This window comes from Oreochromis aureus, linkage group 3, assembly GCF_013358895.1.
Source record: "Oreochromis aureus strain Israel breed Guangdong linkage group 3, ZZ_aureus, whole genome shotgun sequence".
Lineage (NCBI taxonomy): Eukaryota > Metazoa > Chordata > Actinopteri > Cichliformes > Cichlidae > Oreochromis > Oreochromis aureus.
Window position 1 is genome coordinate 66,055,899 of NC_052944.1, and position 14,643 is coordinate 66,070,541.

At 44.3% G+C, this 14,643-nt stretch overlaps 1 pseudogene; it reads right to left on the reverse strand.

Annotated features, from left to right (window-relative positions):
* LOC120437349 overlaps positions 1 to 14,643 on the reverse strand; it is a 58,729-nt pseudogene that overhangs the window by 7,094 nt on the left and 36,992 nt on the right.

The following is a 14,643-nucleotide window of genomic DNA, read 5'->3' on the forward strand; positions in this document are numbered from 1 at the left end:
ACTTATTTGTGCCAGCAAAGATGGACTTAAGATTCTCTGTTTTAGAACATAAAGGACTTGGTACTCTAGGGGATCTATACGTAAATGATGTCTTTGCAAGTTTTAACGAACTAGTTACTCGCATTAATTTTAATAAATCCGATTTGTTTCGGTACTTCCAGTTGCGAAACTTTGCAAAGAAATGTTCAACTTTATTCCCACAAATCCCAACTTCCAGTGGAATAGATTTGGTTCTCAGAGCCAAAACTTTGGTAAAGGGACATATTTCTTACCTTTATAAACTAGCTTCTCCACCTAGTGAATCTCTTTTATACAGGACCAAGATGAAATGGGAGTCAGAACTCCATAAGAGTTTTTCTGAGTTGTTCTGGGAGGGAGCGGTAAGGGCCATTAATTCGTCTTGTAGTTGTGCCAGACTTTCATTAATACAATTTAAAGTTTTCCACAGATTACACTACAGTAAAGAAAAACTGTCAAAATTATACCCAGATAAATTTGATGATAAATGTAACAGATGCTCACAGATACCTTGCAATCTTACCCACATGTTCTGGGCGTGTCCTAGGTTGTCTGAATTTTGGCATCAATTCTTCAAAATAATTTCGGATATATTGGGTATAAAATTGACTCCGACTCCACATATCGCTATATTTGGCAAACCACCAAATAACCTTCATACTACAGCTATTCAAAATAACCTTATTGCCTTTGCTTCTCTCATCGCTAGAAAAAGAATTTTATTGTTGTGGAAATCATCTCAGCCACCATTAATTAAAGTCTGGCTACAGGATATCTTAGGACTCTTAAAATTGGAGAAGATAAAATTCTCCATCAGAGGCTCATCGGATAGATTTTTTACTCACTGGAAACCATTACTTAAATACTTAGAAAAATTACCAGCACGAGATATCTCTCTGTAGTCCACCATATGACATCGTACAAATTTTTCTGCTATTCCCGGCAGTGGCTGTTCTACCTTATAAGAATACTCTATTTAAAGATATTCCAGCATTATTAATTTGTTTCGACAGAGGAGCAAGTAATCATTAATATTATTAATATTGTTATTATTGTTGGTTAAGATTTATATTAATATTGATTAATGTTAAGACCTGTTTTTTGAGGCTAGCAGAAGTTAATGTTAATATTAAACTATAAGGATACGTACTACTATCTATGTTGACTTTTTTTTGTATGGGTCAACTCATTTTCTCTGTAACATATTCATTTTTACACTATTGGGAGGGAGTGGGGGGTATTCAGGTACTCAGCCCATTTATGTATTTTTTTTTGTATGCTATAAAAAATTAAAAGGGAAAGATTATTACTTCTGTATGTGCTTATGTGTTTTATGACAGTTTGGTATTGAAAATAAAATATTCTTTTCCATTGAGAAAAAAAAAGAAAGAAAAAAAGAAGACACTTGTGACGGGAACGTGTGAGAAGTTTTGTGCAGACAAGTGTGGATTTAGAGTCTGGACGAGCTCTCCACAGTCTTTGTGGAGATCCACGTTCTGCATACTGCCTGTGAGAAGCTGCAGACATTTCTCCTCCAAATCCACTGAGCAGCTGCTCGTGGTGGTATTAGCTTCATGTGTCAAAGGAGTTTGCAAAAGAAAAGCGTCTGGACTTCTTTGAGTTGCTTGAAGACGTTTCACCTCTCATCCGAGAAGCTTCTTCAGTTCTAAGGTCAAATCTGGGACTCTCGGCCATTTGACCTTAGAACTGAAGAAGCTTCTCGGATGAGAGGTGAAACGTCTTCAAGCAACTCAAAGAAGTCCAGACGCTTTTCTTTTGCAAACTCCTTTGACTACGATGACCTGGATGACTGAGAACCTTCACAGATATATTAGCTTCATGTGTGCGTGTTAGCATGAAGCCTCGGTCACACTCTGCTGTGGACACGGTCACGGACAGCTGGACGCCTGATGGACGAGTCGTCCGTCCTGTTAAACTTCTTTGAGGTGAGCTTGAAGCTGCTGCTTGGGGCGCATGAACAGCTGCTTATTGTACTGCAAATGTTCTGCAGACGAGTCCACGCGCTCACAGCAAAGCTCAGTGTGGACGACGTTGTGCGAGCTCCAATGCTGATTGGTTGGAAAGTGGGCGGGAACAGGGAAGAGAGCGACAGCAGCGTTCAGCACAAACATGGAGGATCAAAGAAGAAGAACATGAGAAGCTCAGTGGACACTGTTCAGTGTTTTAACTCTCGCTTTCACTTCAGCTTCACCAACAACAGCACAAGCAGAGCAGCCCACTGCCTGCATGGCTGGGACAGCGCCCCCTGGTGATTGTAAACCACTACAGCATGTATACGGCTGCCTGTAGGCTGGATGTAGCACCACCGTAGAGACGTGCTGCAGCTCTGTTTAGTTACCCAGCTGACAGCAGAGGCTGTAGTTTACTGTTACCAACATGGAAAACTGAAGCTTCATCAGCTGGAGAACAAAGGAGACTGAGAGGCCAGTCTGATGTGGGAGGAAACATCAAGAGCCTGTTTGAAAGGAGACACGTGTGGATGCTGTGCCAGTCTGTGGTCTGTCAGCTGAGTCACACTGCAAGAAGCTGCAGAATCTCAGAGGAGGAGATTTGGAAGTGTTTGTGGGACAAACTGGACTCAAAGAAAGAAGATGTTTGTGAAGTCTTTGGTGGAGGTGAGCAGTGGGAAGCAGAACACATGCAGATGAATCAGGAGGTCAGCATCAGCGTCTCCTTGTGGTGGACGGTAAAAGAATCAGAGCCAACGCTCCCGTCCACCCTCGGCATGAAGCAGTGCTGTTTCTGAAACAGGAGGACAAGTCCAGAGAAGACAGAGGAAGTAAAGATGAGGGTGGGACAGGACAGCAGGACTTCCTTCAGACCTGCAGCTCCATCACACTGCTGTAGGTCCTCTTCATCACACATGTACCTGCAGCCTGTCTTCAAGTCCAGGAGTGACCTCCACACAGTGTAGAAGCCTCCTTCGTCAGCAGCTCGTGTGCTGACGAAGACCAGAGGGCGGGCCCACATTACACCGGTTTTACAATCGCTGCATTGGCTCCCCGTGTGTTTCAGTTTCGATTTTAAAGTTCTTTTATTGGTTTTTAAATGTCTTAATGGTCTTGGGCCTTCTTATCTTTCAGATCTGCTTTTACCATACGAACCCTCGCGGACCCTGAGGTCCTCTGGTACTGGCCTTTTGATTGTCCCTAAAGTCAGGACACATACTCACGGAGAGGCAGCTTTTCAGTGGTATGGTCCTCGACTGTGGAACAGCCTGCCGGAGGAGCTCAGGGCCGCAGAGAACGTTCATGTTTTTAAAAACAGGCTCAAGACCCACCTTTTTAATTTAGCTTTTACCTAACGTTTATTTATTTAATGCTTATTTATTCTATCCTGCTATTCTATTTATATTATTCATTTAGTTTTACCTAATACCTATTGATTGTATTCTTATTCATTTTTTATCTTCTTACTTTGTTTATACTTATATTTATATTATATCCCACTCTTATTTATTTTATCTTTTTATCCTGTTTATATTCTTATTAGGTCATATCTCCAGTGTTTCCTCGGAGGGGCTCTCTGCACCGGGGCTGTGATCGACCGTGGCTGCTGGGGCCCTGTGGGTCCTCTGAGCCTGGCTGGGGGGCTTCTTTGCCTCCCTCCTGCTGTGTGCCCAGCCTGGAGGCTGCGGTCTGTGATCGGCTCCCGGTGCAGACAGCTCCCTGTGATAGTGTTTCCTCACTTGGCTAATGCGTACCCAGCCCAATTTTACTCTTTAGGTGTGTGTATGTGTGTGTGTGTGTGGGGGGGGGGGGGATGTGTGTATCATGACCGCTTCTATTAATGACAGTGCGGGGAATGAGTGGGAGGGTGGGGTGGGCTGCTTTTAACCATGTAAAGCACTTTGTGCTACAGTTTGTATGAAAAGTGCTTTATAAATAAAGATTGAATGATTGATTGATTGATGGAGTCCAGCCTCTGTCAGGGAAGTCTGCACTAAAGCCTGAAAGACTTCAATCTGTCTCTGCTCCACCCGAGAAAGACCAGCACCGTACTTGTTGTGCATTCAAGGAGGGAACATCAGCACTGCATCGTGGGAACAACACCGCAGGAACAAAGACACAGCACGGCCGATGAAGGACGAGGACAAAGGAAAGGTGAGTGAGAAGACCCTGGTGGTGTGGACGGACCTGCAGGGGCTCCAAGACTGAGGAACAGAGACGTCCATGTACCAGCTGAGGATGCTGCAGTGACCCAGGGAGCTCGGTCCAATCTGAGGCCGTGTGAACTACGTGGACCACAGTTTCTTCACAGACTTCAGCCACGTGAACATCTGGAGATCCAACAGTGCACGAGCTGTGAGCCATCAGTTGTTTCTCTCATCAGCTGCTGTAATGAGAGCTGCTGGAATCATCTGGAGCAGCAGGAAATCACTGATGTTGTTTCTAACCAAAGACATGGGACTGAGCTCCGCTGAGCTCCTTCTACTTTCATCCAGATATAAACTGCTACAGTCTGCTGATTATTGCTTTGCCTCCATCACACGAGCTCTTTATCCTGTTATTCACTCTCATTGGTTCTTTGTCTGCTTGTTTTTACAACAGTAGTCATTCTGATTGGTCAAAGAAGACAATCAGCTGTGACTAAATGGAGCTCCTACAGCAGTGATGGGAATAACTACTGAAGCTAATCCAGTATCAAAGCTCAGGAATCAGCAGCTCCCACCTCGTTTTCTTTCAACAACTATTTTTAGCTGCTGTGTTTTTGTGTTTCTGCAGACCTCAGACATCCTGCTGCTCTGAACAACTTTTTCATTCTTTTTTATCATTATTTTGCTTTTCTTTTATTATTATGTTATATGTATTAATATGTTAAACACTTATTCTTTGTATTTTTGCTTTGCTCCTGTCAAACTGCTTTAATAAAATCTGCTGCTGTCTAAACTGTGGACGTTCACTTTTTAACCCTTTGTGAAACAATAAAGGTTTAAATCTGAGTATTCATCTATGTTAGTGTTTAATGGGTCTAATAGGTTGCTTTGGCCTTTCCCAGTAATATCTCCTCTTGGAGTCTGTGGTCCAGGCTTCTAAAACCATCCCAGGTTAACAAGAACTTGTCAACAGTTATGGACTAGTATTATATATATATATATATATATATATATATATATATATATATATATATATATATATATATATATATTTATATTTATATATTGCTGTCCCTTGTTCTCCCTGCTTGTAGATACATGTGTATGTAGGCGTGTGTGTGTGGCCCTGGCAGGTGATTGGCCACACCTGAAGACCGTGACACACCTGCAGCTGAGCTACTTGAGAGTGTGGTGGAGCTCTCTCCGACGCTGGATCATTGCGTGAGACTTCCCGTCAGTTCTCCAGCTGGTCTGTTTGTGAGTGTGAGCTTACCAGTGTAATTGAGAGTGCTAACGACTGCCTCTGTTTTCCCAGGAGGATTGCTGGACGAGAGGGCAGCAGGCACAGAGTACACGGGCACGAGGGAGCGGACACACGGAGCACAAACACTGGGAGAAGACACGGAGTGGAAGTCGGGGACACACGGGAATGTACTGTTGTGTATCAGTTTCGTCACTGTAAATAAACGCACTGTTTGCACACAGAGCTCCGCGCCTGGGTCCTCCTTCCCTACATCCCCACAGTTTGCCCCGCCAAACCGTGACAGAACTACAATCTAGAGGAGAGCTGCCATAACAGGTGTGACTGATGAGATCTGACCTGCAAGGTTACTCAGGTTTGTTTGTATCAGGACAAGCAGGGAAGACACCTGGACGTCAAGGTAGTTAGAGCTGGGCGAGTGTCTTCACCCACATCGGCTTCACAACTCTGCATCATCTACTGAGTAAGACTCAGAGGATCAGAGATTAGAAGGTCTACAAAGACCTGAACCAGACTTCCTGTATAAAGGTTTTAGTTCCACAGACCAACAGTGTCAGCACAACTAAAACATGGAGACTCACCTCAGAGTTTCAATTTGATGTTGTGGATTCTCCAGAAGAACACACAGCTGCTTCACTCCTGAATCCTGCAGCTTGTGGTTACTCAGGTCCACCTCTCTGGGATACGAAGGGTTGAGCTTCAGCACTGCTTCCAGATAATCACAGCTGATCTCTGACAAATCACAGCTCTCCAATCTGTATGAAGAATGAAAGATGTAAGTTTATTAGACAAAGTGCTTGAAATCATTCAGTGTTTCATCATCTGCTCAGAGCTGAAGAAGGTTCAGAATGTAGAAGTTTAGAAAATGGAAACTCCAAACAGCTGAAGCCAACAGGAAGCAGCTTCAAACAAACACAACAGAGAAAAAACTCTGAATGTTTCACATTAAAGTCGTACATTTCTAACAAGAGTATTTTAAAGACAGCGTCACTGATGATCATCTTCTGCTCAGTCAAACTTTGGTTTTCCACATGTGAGTGTTGATGATGCACAAAGACTGAGTGCAAAGAGGGAGCGAGGAGGACGACAGAGAGATGGTACAAGAGCATCAAGAACCCGGTGAGGAAATGAGCAGAAGGACTTTGGAGCCTGTTGGATTGAAGCTTTCACAGAGACGTGTTTGACTGGACACCACCAGGACAGACTGTTAATCCCAGGATCTGGATGAGCTTTCTGTCTTTATGGTCACAAATGATGCTGTAACTCTGTGACTGTCCTGGAACAGCAGTATGGTTACGTCCTTTGGACCTGAGTTTCCACAGCTCTTATAACAGCAGTGTACATTCACCTGCAGGCACACGCTGCCTCTGCTTCAGCTCTGTTTATGATGCACAAACTGCAGGAACCAAACTCAGACTGGCTCATTTCAATCATGTCTGCTTACAAAGACACTTTGAAACTCTTATCAGTATGTTTCCTGTCCTACTAGGATCAAACTCTGGACCTTTGTTGTGGATCAGTGAAGGATGCTTAGAAATCCCTCCTGCTGCCTGAGCTTGAACATCATCAGCACTTTAACACTGAGCAGAGGGACGTGGAAAAGGCCTTCTGTCTTTATCTGACTGAACTGTTTCATTATGTGGGCTGAAGAAAATACAGTTGTAGACTATATTTATATGAAACATGTATATTTAATGCATTTAATGTATTTGAACCATATTTAATGCATATTACAGGATGTAACAGCTGCACATGTGTCAACAATAACGGCTTTGATTTTGCCCCCTAAGAACATTTCTGTAGATCCGCCCCTGCAGCAAACGTGTGTGAGAGCAGCCACGGCCCGCTCCTCCATGGTTTCATTCACACTCATCTCATACTGAACACACACACTTTGTAGGAATCATCAGTACTTTGACTGTTTCTCTGGTTAGCTTCAGGTTAGCCATTTAGCATTTCTCCAGTCTGAGTCACAGAGCGTCACATGACGTGACAGAAGCTGATTGGTCAACTGCAGTGATGGTGGTGGAGCAGCATTAATGATGATTAGGGATGGGTACCGGTGTCCGGTGCCATGACATAAACGGTAGTAACCAGACCGAAAAGCAGCGCACATTTCGGTGCTTTATTTCGGTGCTTTTTTTTTCCTGAGCTGTGATACACTTTCGATTCTAGACAATCATTTTACTAGTGCTGTCAATAGATTAAAAAAAATTAACTAACTAATCTCACAATTTTCTGTTATTAATTGCGATTAATCGCAATTACTTGATCAATGGCCTGGCTCCAATTACATTTTTTCAACTTTATATTTTAAGATTGTAACAGACATTTATGCAACACAATGAAGTAAATGCAGAATAAACACAAAGAATGTATGCTGAAATTCAAAGAGAATTTTAATAGTTTTCATCAATCTTTAACACAGTGAAAACTTACAAAACACCTTTAAGGCCATCAACGGTGACCGAACCCAGGCCTAAAGGTTAAAGTGAATATCATAACAATAAAGGGTGGACAAAACTCAGTATTTAAAACACAAAAAGACACAGCTGAAAACCCAGAATGTTGAACATTTTTCACTTTAAAGGAGCAATCTGGCTTAGTCCTTCTTTGCACTCAGCCGGTTACTGAGGCAGACTATTCTGTTTACATTGTCTGATGACAAAGAAGCACGCTTCTTTTGAATGATGTGACCTGAGAGTGAGAATAATCTCTCACAAGGCACTGTGGTTGCTGGGGTTGACAGGTACTTGCGTGCAATAGGTGCCAGCCTGGCATGTGCGCCTTCTCCCTTTAACCACCACTGTAGTGGACACTCTCCTATGTCAATTTTGGGCTCTGCTTTGTACAGATTCAGACAGCAGTCTATAGCATCTTCCTCTTCCTCTGTATCTGAATCAGGAGAACTCAGCAAGGAGATGGACATCTTGCTCTTCTTTGGTGATGGTTCCTCTGTTGTCTGAGCAGATGGTTGGTGTGCATCCGTCTCTGCCATAAGAAGGTCATGTACTGATGCCCACACCTCTCTTCTTTCATCTTTGGAAAGGCACTTAAGGTCTTTAAACCTGGGATCAAGGGCAGTAGCAATCTTCAGCCATGTGAGATTGCTGCTGTCCCTCTGCTGAAACTAGGTCTGTGGTAAAACCTTCTTAAACCTCAAAACGTAGACTGGGTCATCATCTGAGGGCTCCATAATCCTGAACAAATGACACAAGGCTGGCAACACCATGGAACAGGAGACATACCGCTCTCCCCCCAGCAGTTCGGTAACATATCTGTAATAGAAAGATCAAGTCTGTATTTTTCTATTAATCACACAGAGACAAACATAAATACCACATATGAAAATACACAGAGAGGTGGAGGTGGAGAACATATTTGAAAACAAAGCTAGAACACAAAGATAGACACACAGTCATGAGAAACAAAATGATTTACCTGCAAGGTTCAAGTAGTTCCTCCAGCTTTTGCAGTCTGTCAAGCTCCTGGTCAGTCAACATGGTCACCTTGCTGTTTGGCTGAGTCAGGATGGTGGTCAGCCCAGATTTGTTTCTCTGGATCCGCTTGATCATCTCTAGGGTGGAGTTCCATCTTGTTGGAACGTCCTGAACAAGCGGTTCTGTTTGATGTCCATGTGCAGCTTGCTGTGCCTTTAATTCCTGAGCGTTTGCTGGACTATGCTTAAAATGTCCAACAATCTTGCGACATTTGGCCAGAGCCCTTTCAAATGCGCTGTCATTAAGAGAAACTGTGACCGTTCTTTGCAGAATGTGGGCCATGCAGGGCATGTGTTCAAATGGAAGTAGTCTGGCGGCTGCAACCATGTTACGAGCACTGTCGGTGCCAAGCGTGGTTACCTTGTCCTTGATTTCCCATTCGTTTGCAACACTCAGAATATGGTCAGCACACGCCTCAGCATAGTGTCTCTCTTCAGTTTTACTCACTGTTAGTGCAAACAATTGCATAGTCCAGTCGTTATCAATAAAATGCGCCATGACCCCCAAGTAATTATCATTGTTCACCGAAGTCCAGTGGTCTCCGGTGAGAGCGACGTTTACTTACTTGCACAAGCTTGCTGGACTGCTGAGCCCTCTGGTCCCCATACAAAGTGTGCAGTCTCGACACAATGGTTCCTCTCGAGGGCAGATTGTAACACTCATCTCCTGATGCAGCACGAATGACTTCTCTCAGTCCATCATCTTCTACTATGCTAACTGGTCGGCAGTTTTTAGCTATCCAAACAACCAAGGAATTGGTTAATTTTTCTCTCACATTTTTTGTTATTCGTCCACGAGCACCATACTCCTGAAGCGTAGACTGGCGAGGTCCCGTAGAGGTGGATTCAGTTGGGTGTTTTGCTCTCAGGTGATGCGGCAGTGATGAACTGCTTCTGTGGTACTTGAATTCAGCTTTGCAAATTGTACATCTTACTCTCGTTTTGTCCAACAAGCCATCAGGCAACTTCTTAAAGAGAAACTTTCCACCCAAAAGTCCACCCTCATCCATGCTTACGTGTGTTAGCTAGTGTTAGCTAGATAGTAGCATGGTGTCACTTCTTCTTCTTCTAATCATTTCTGTCAGGCCAAACGCCAGCATAGCACACTGTTGCCCCTCCAGAGGTGCTCATGCGTTTAAAGGTTTTAGATTACAGGAAATTGATAAAAAAAAAAATCAGCATTACATTTTTTTAACGCGTTAAACATTTCGCATTGATCTTAACAATTAACGCGATAATTTTGACAGCACTACATTTTACGTTTCCGAGGATAGTAGGCGGGTCCAGGTACGTACGTCCTTTTAGAGCAGAGCTACAGATTAAAAATACCCAAGGCGAAGCGGTCAAAGTCTGGCTGTACTTCGCAGCAAAAGATGCAAACTCAGCAGCCTGCAACAAGTGCTTTAAGCTGATACTGTGATACTGTCAAAGGAGGTAACACCTCAAATCTGATGAAACACCTGACGACGCATTTTGTTAAAAGCCGAGAAATATAGCTTGCTGCGAGACCTCACATCGTGCACATCTACTGCGGGTGTGGTGCCTGTTATTGGACCCGGAGTTAGCAACATCCCCCAAAACACGAAGAGTAGAGTCCTGGCCCCTAGCCCTGCCAGTGTAGCAGAAATGATGAGGATGATGACGGCAGCAGCAGCCGTTCTCCTCTGCGTGAGTAGCTTCATGTTGTTCGTGTGTAATTTACGTTGAGTACACTAACCACATTATTACATTAATGCATGTAAGGTGAACTAGCAAACACCGTCGTAGTTACATGCGGCTGTCTTCTTGTTTGATGGCAGTTGCTCCCTTCACCCTGGCCAAAAAGGCTAAAATGACCAAAGAAAAAGTGGAAAACAGCTAAACATGAGAGGTTTTTGGACAAAGTTTGTGTTTTTTCCATTGTTTAAGCACTGCTTCCAGCCAAGAGTGAGACCATATATGCCCTATAGCTGCAGAAAAGGCTAACATTGTTATCTTTTTACAAAAGAAACAGCTGAACATGAGAGGTTTTTGGACCAATTTTGTGTTCTCCATTCTTTAAGCACCGGTTTGAGCACCGTTTAAGCACCGGCACCGTTTCAAAAGTACCGGTTTGGCACCGGTATCGGATAAAACCTAAACGATACCCGTCCCTAATGATGATGCTGTAGAACAACAGGAACACGGGGATATCAGACTGTTAGTGGGTTTAGTCATTCCTGCTGCACTGTTTGTCCTTCTTATTGAAGTGACCTGCTAAGAGCTCACACTGGTCTCTGTAGAAATGATGTCAGTCTGACTCGTCACATGTTTGGAGGCATGTTTGATGTTTGCTCTTCTGGAAACTCTCAATATCAAATATAGAAGATGCAAAGGAGACACGCTTCAGTCTGTATGGACCTGTTTCTGTAGCTCCAAACTGTTTCACAGATTTCTGTGTGCCGTGACCTTTGACCTGCTAAAGACAGTCAGCTGTGGATTATTCATTGTTGTGTCTGATACTTAGAACTGTGAGGAAGAAGCTACACAGTTAATCAGGGTCCCCTCTCTCTGAATTAGGAAAGGTGGGCAGGCCGCGTGTGGGCCGCGGGCCATACGTTGAGTATCACTGTTTGAAATGTGAACATTGTTCTGCTGCAGTCAATGGACTAAACCAGAGAAGAAGAAAACAGACTTTACCATGAAGATCCTCAGTGTGGATCAGTATAATATCAGCCTGATGTCTGCAGTTTAGTGTCAGCACAACTTTCACATCATATTCATCTCAGCACAACTAAAACATGCTGACTGACCTCAGAGTTTCAAATCGACATCGTGGATTCTCCAGAAAATCACACAGATGCTTCACTCCTGAATCCTTCAGGTTGCTGTAGGTTCCACTCAGGTCCACCTCTGTGGGATACGAGGGGTTGGACTTCAGCGCTGCTGCCAGATAATCACAGCTGATCTCTGACAAACCACAGCCCCTCAATCTGTGTAAAGAATGAAAGATGTAAGTTTATTGGACAAAGTGCTTGAAATCATTCAGTGTTTCATCATCTGTTCAGAGCTGAAGAAGGTTCAGAATGTAGAAGTTTAGAAAATGGAAACTCCAAACAGCTGAAGCCAACAGGAAGCAGCTTCAAACAAACACAACAAGAGAAAAAACTCTGAATGTTTCACATTAAAGTCGTACATTTATCATAAAAACAGGACAAAGACTTGAAAAAGTCGTGTTTTTCCTTCCAGGAACCACATGGCTTCACTTTTAAAGGTGAAGTGTGAAAGAAACGGACATATTTGAAGTCCAACACCTTTTTCCAGTCACATGATTAAAGCAGACAAACTACAAGCTCATTTTCATTCCAACAAGTCATCTTCTGACCTGGACTAACAACACTGGTCTCTATGTGCAGCTGGCTGTGAGACCAGTGCTCAGGGAGCGTCTACAAAGTGCAACACTTTTTTTTTTTTTTTGCCTGTCCCGTTTGGTTCTTTTGCCATCAGAATTATTGTCTAAAGGTGAAGAAAGATGCCCAACAGATTTACTTTACCAAATGGACCATCCCAGCCTTGCCGTAATGGTCCATTTGATTCACCTTTGCTTTTATTGTTTATTTTATTTTATTTTCACTTCCTAAATACAGGACAGACTTGACTGGGGAAAAGAAAGGGGAGAAAGAAAGAGGGAAAGAAAAACAGCTGAGAAGAGGGACGGGGAAAAAGGGCAACAAACAAAAACCAACAAAATAAGTAGACAAAAAATACATATCTCGATCACCTGGATCACCTGTTGAGAAAGAAAAAAGAAAGCAAGCAGAAGAAAAAAAAGAGCAACATAATACACAACATCACGATGATATATGTGAATATAACAGTAAATACTAAATATTAAATATTATTGTGCAGCACGTAAGATCGACAGCGCACAGTGTGCTTTGAGGTAGGAGCCAAAAAGGGTGTAGTTTGTGTGTGTGAGCACCCGTGTGTACACCTGTGAGCATGAGCGCACTTGTATTTAAAAGGTTCCTTCATGTAATGAAGGTGTCTGATACCCAACCTGACATATAGACACAGACATACAGGCACACACAGATACAAACATCCATTCCCACCCTCATGCTCTCATATGCAATTACTCAACACTCACCCAACGTGGAGACGGACATAAAGAGATGCTGTACACACAATCACACTCCCCAAGCGTACTCTAAGCCCCGGGTCTAGGTACCCTTGCCCCTGGAGGGGGAAACTGCACCCAGACCCAGGTGGTGTTACCCTTTTCCCTGGGGTGGAGAGAAGCAGACCGCCCCGGCTCGGCAGCAGCAGGGAGGCCCCACATTCCAGACCCCAGTCGGACAGCCAACTCCTCCTCCCAGCCCCCCCGCTCCAGCAGGCCGCAGAGAACGGGGGTGTAGGAAGACTCCAAACCTCCCTCCACCCGCTCATATGTAGTGTTGATGTATGTGTGTTCTAAGGTGCATTTAAAACCCAGGAGGGCATGGAGCTACCTGCCAGAGAGCAGCAGGTAAGCGCATAGCCCCTCCTGCTAGCCCTCAATGTCTAGGTGTATTTAAAATTGAGAGGTGGGCAACGACCCCAGGGGTGAGGTGTACACCCTGATGGTCTTTTGGAGTCCGTGTAGCGTGCCCACCCCCAAGATCCTATATGTATGTGTAATGAGAGTGTGAGTAATGTGAATGTCTAAGTTGTGGGATAAAATTGAGGCACAGGCAGCCAGAAGGGGACAGAGGGGGGGGATGTCTCCTCTGCACCCTGGTGACACACCCCTACCCCAAGGCCCTGCATGTGTGGGTGATTGTGGTGGAGAAGGAAGAGGGAGGCAGCTGGAGATGGGGAGGGAAGGAAGGGAGGGGCAAGTGGCTCCTCCCTGGGGCCAGCTCCCCCGCTGACCCCAGTAGGCACCCCCATACTCTGCAACCCGCCAGGGAAAGGGGGCCCAGGCCCATCCGGACTGGGGCCCAGTTCAACAGCGCCGCCCGGCACCACAGAGCCCGGGACGGTCCACCTGACCCCACCACAGAGAAAACTGCACCCACCCCGTCATCCACTCATCTTCCAGACTACACAACACAATAGACGCCCAGGCTGAGATCTTCCTCCACCTCTCCTATATCTCCCCCTCCTGCAGAGAGAGTTCCTGAAGAGAGGAGACCTACAAAGTGCAACACTGAAAGAACATCACACACTAATTTGCTTCCAGCACTTTCACACAAACATCTACTGTCATTATTCATGTTCCTGCTCCTCTGGATTCACACGGAGCCTCTGCTCTTTATTTACTCGTTGCCATGGTGAATTGTAGTATGCACCTCCATAACTCAGACTGAGCAAGCTCAGAGCTGATTGGCCTGACTCTGATCAGCTGATCTCGGACAAGCAATTGTGCTATATGTACATGATTACATCTACACCTGAATCTCAACACTCCAGCAGGCGCAGCCATCGGCCATCAGCTGTGCAACACTCACACAAATATATCACCTGTGTTTAATATTTTGGCACGTAGATCATTGATGTGCTTCAGCTCTTCTTACATTTTACCGCCAACATGTTTCAAAAGGAGCAGCTTTTACTTTGAAGGCCAGCTGTCTCTGTTTCCTGTTTTCATTGTTGATAATGGAACAAGTCGATGCTTCAGTGCGTTGAATTGTGTTACACCAACAAAAAAAAAAAAAAAAGAAAAGCAGAGGTTTCACATTGTTCAGGCAGAATCGAGCGTTGAGGAATGAATTCACACATCAATAAGCATTTTCATCAGCACGAGCA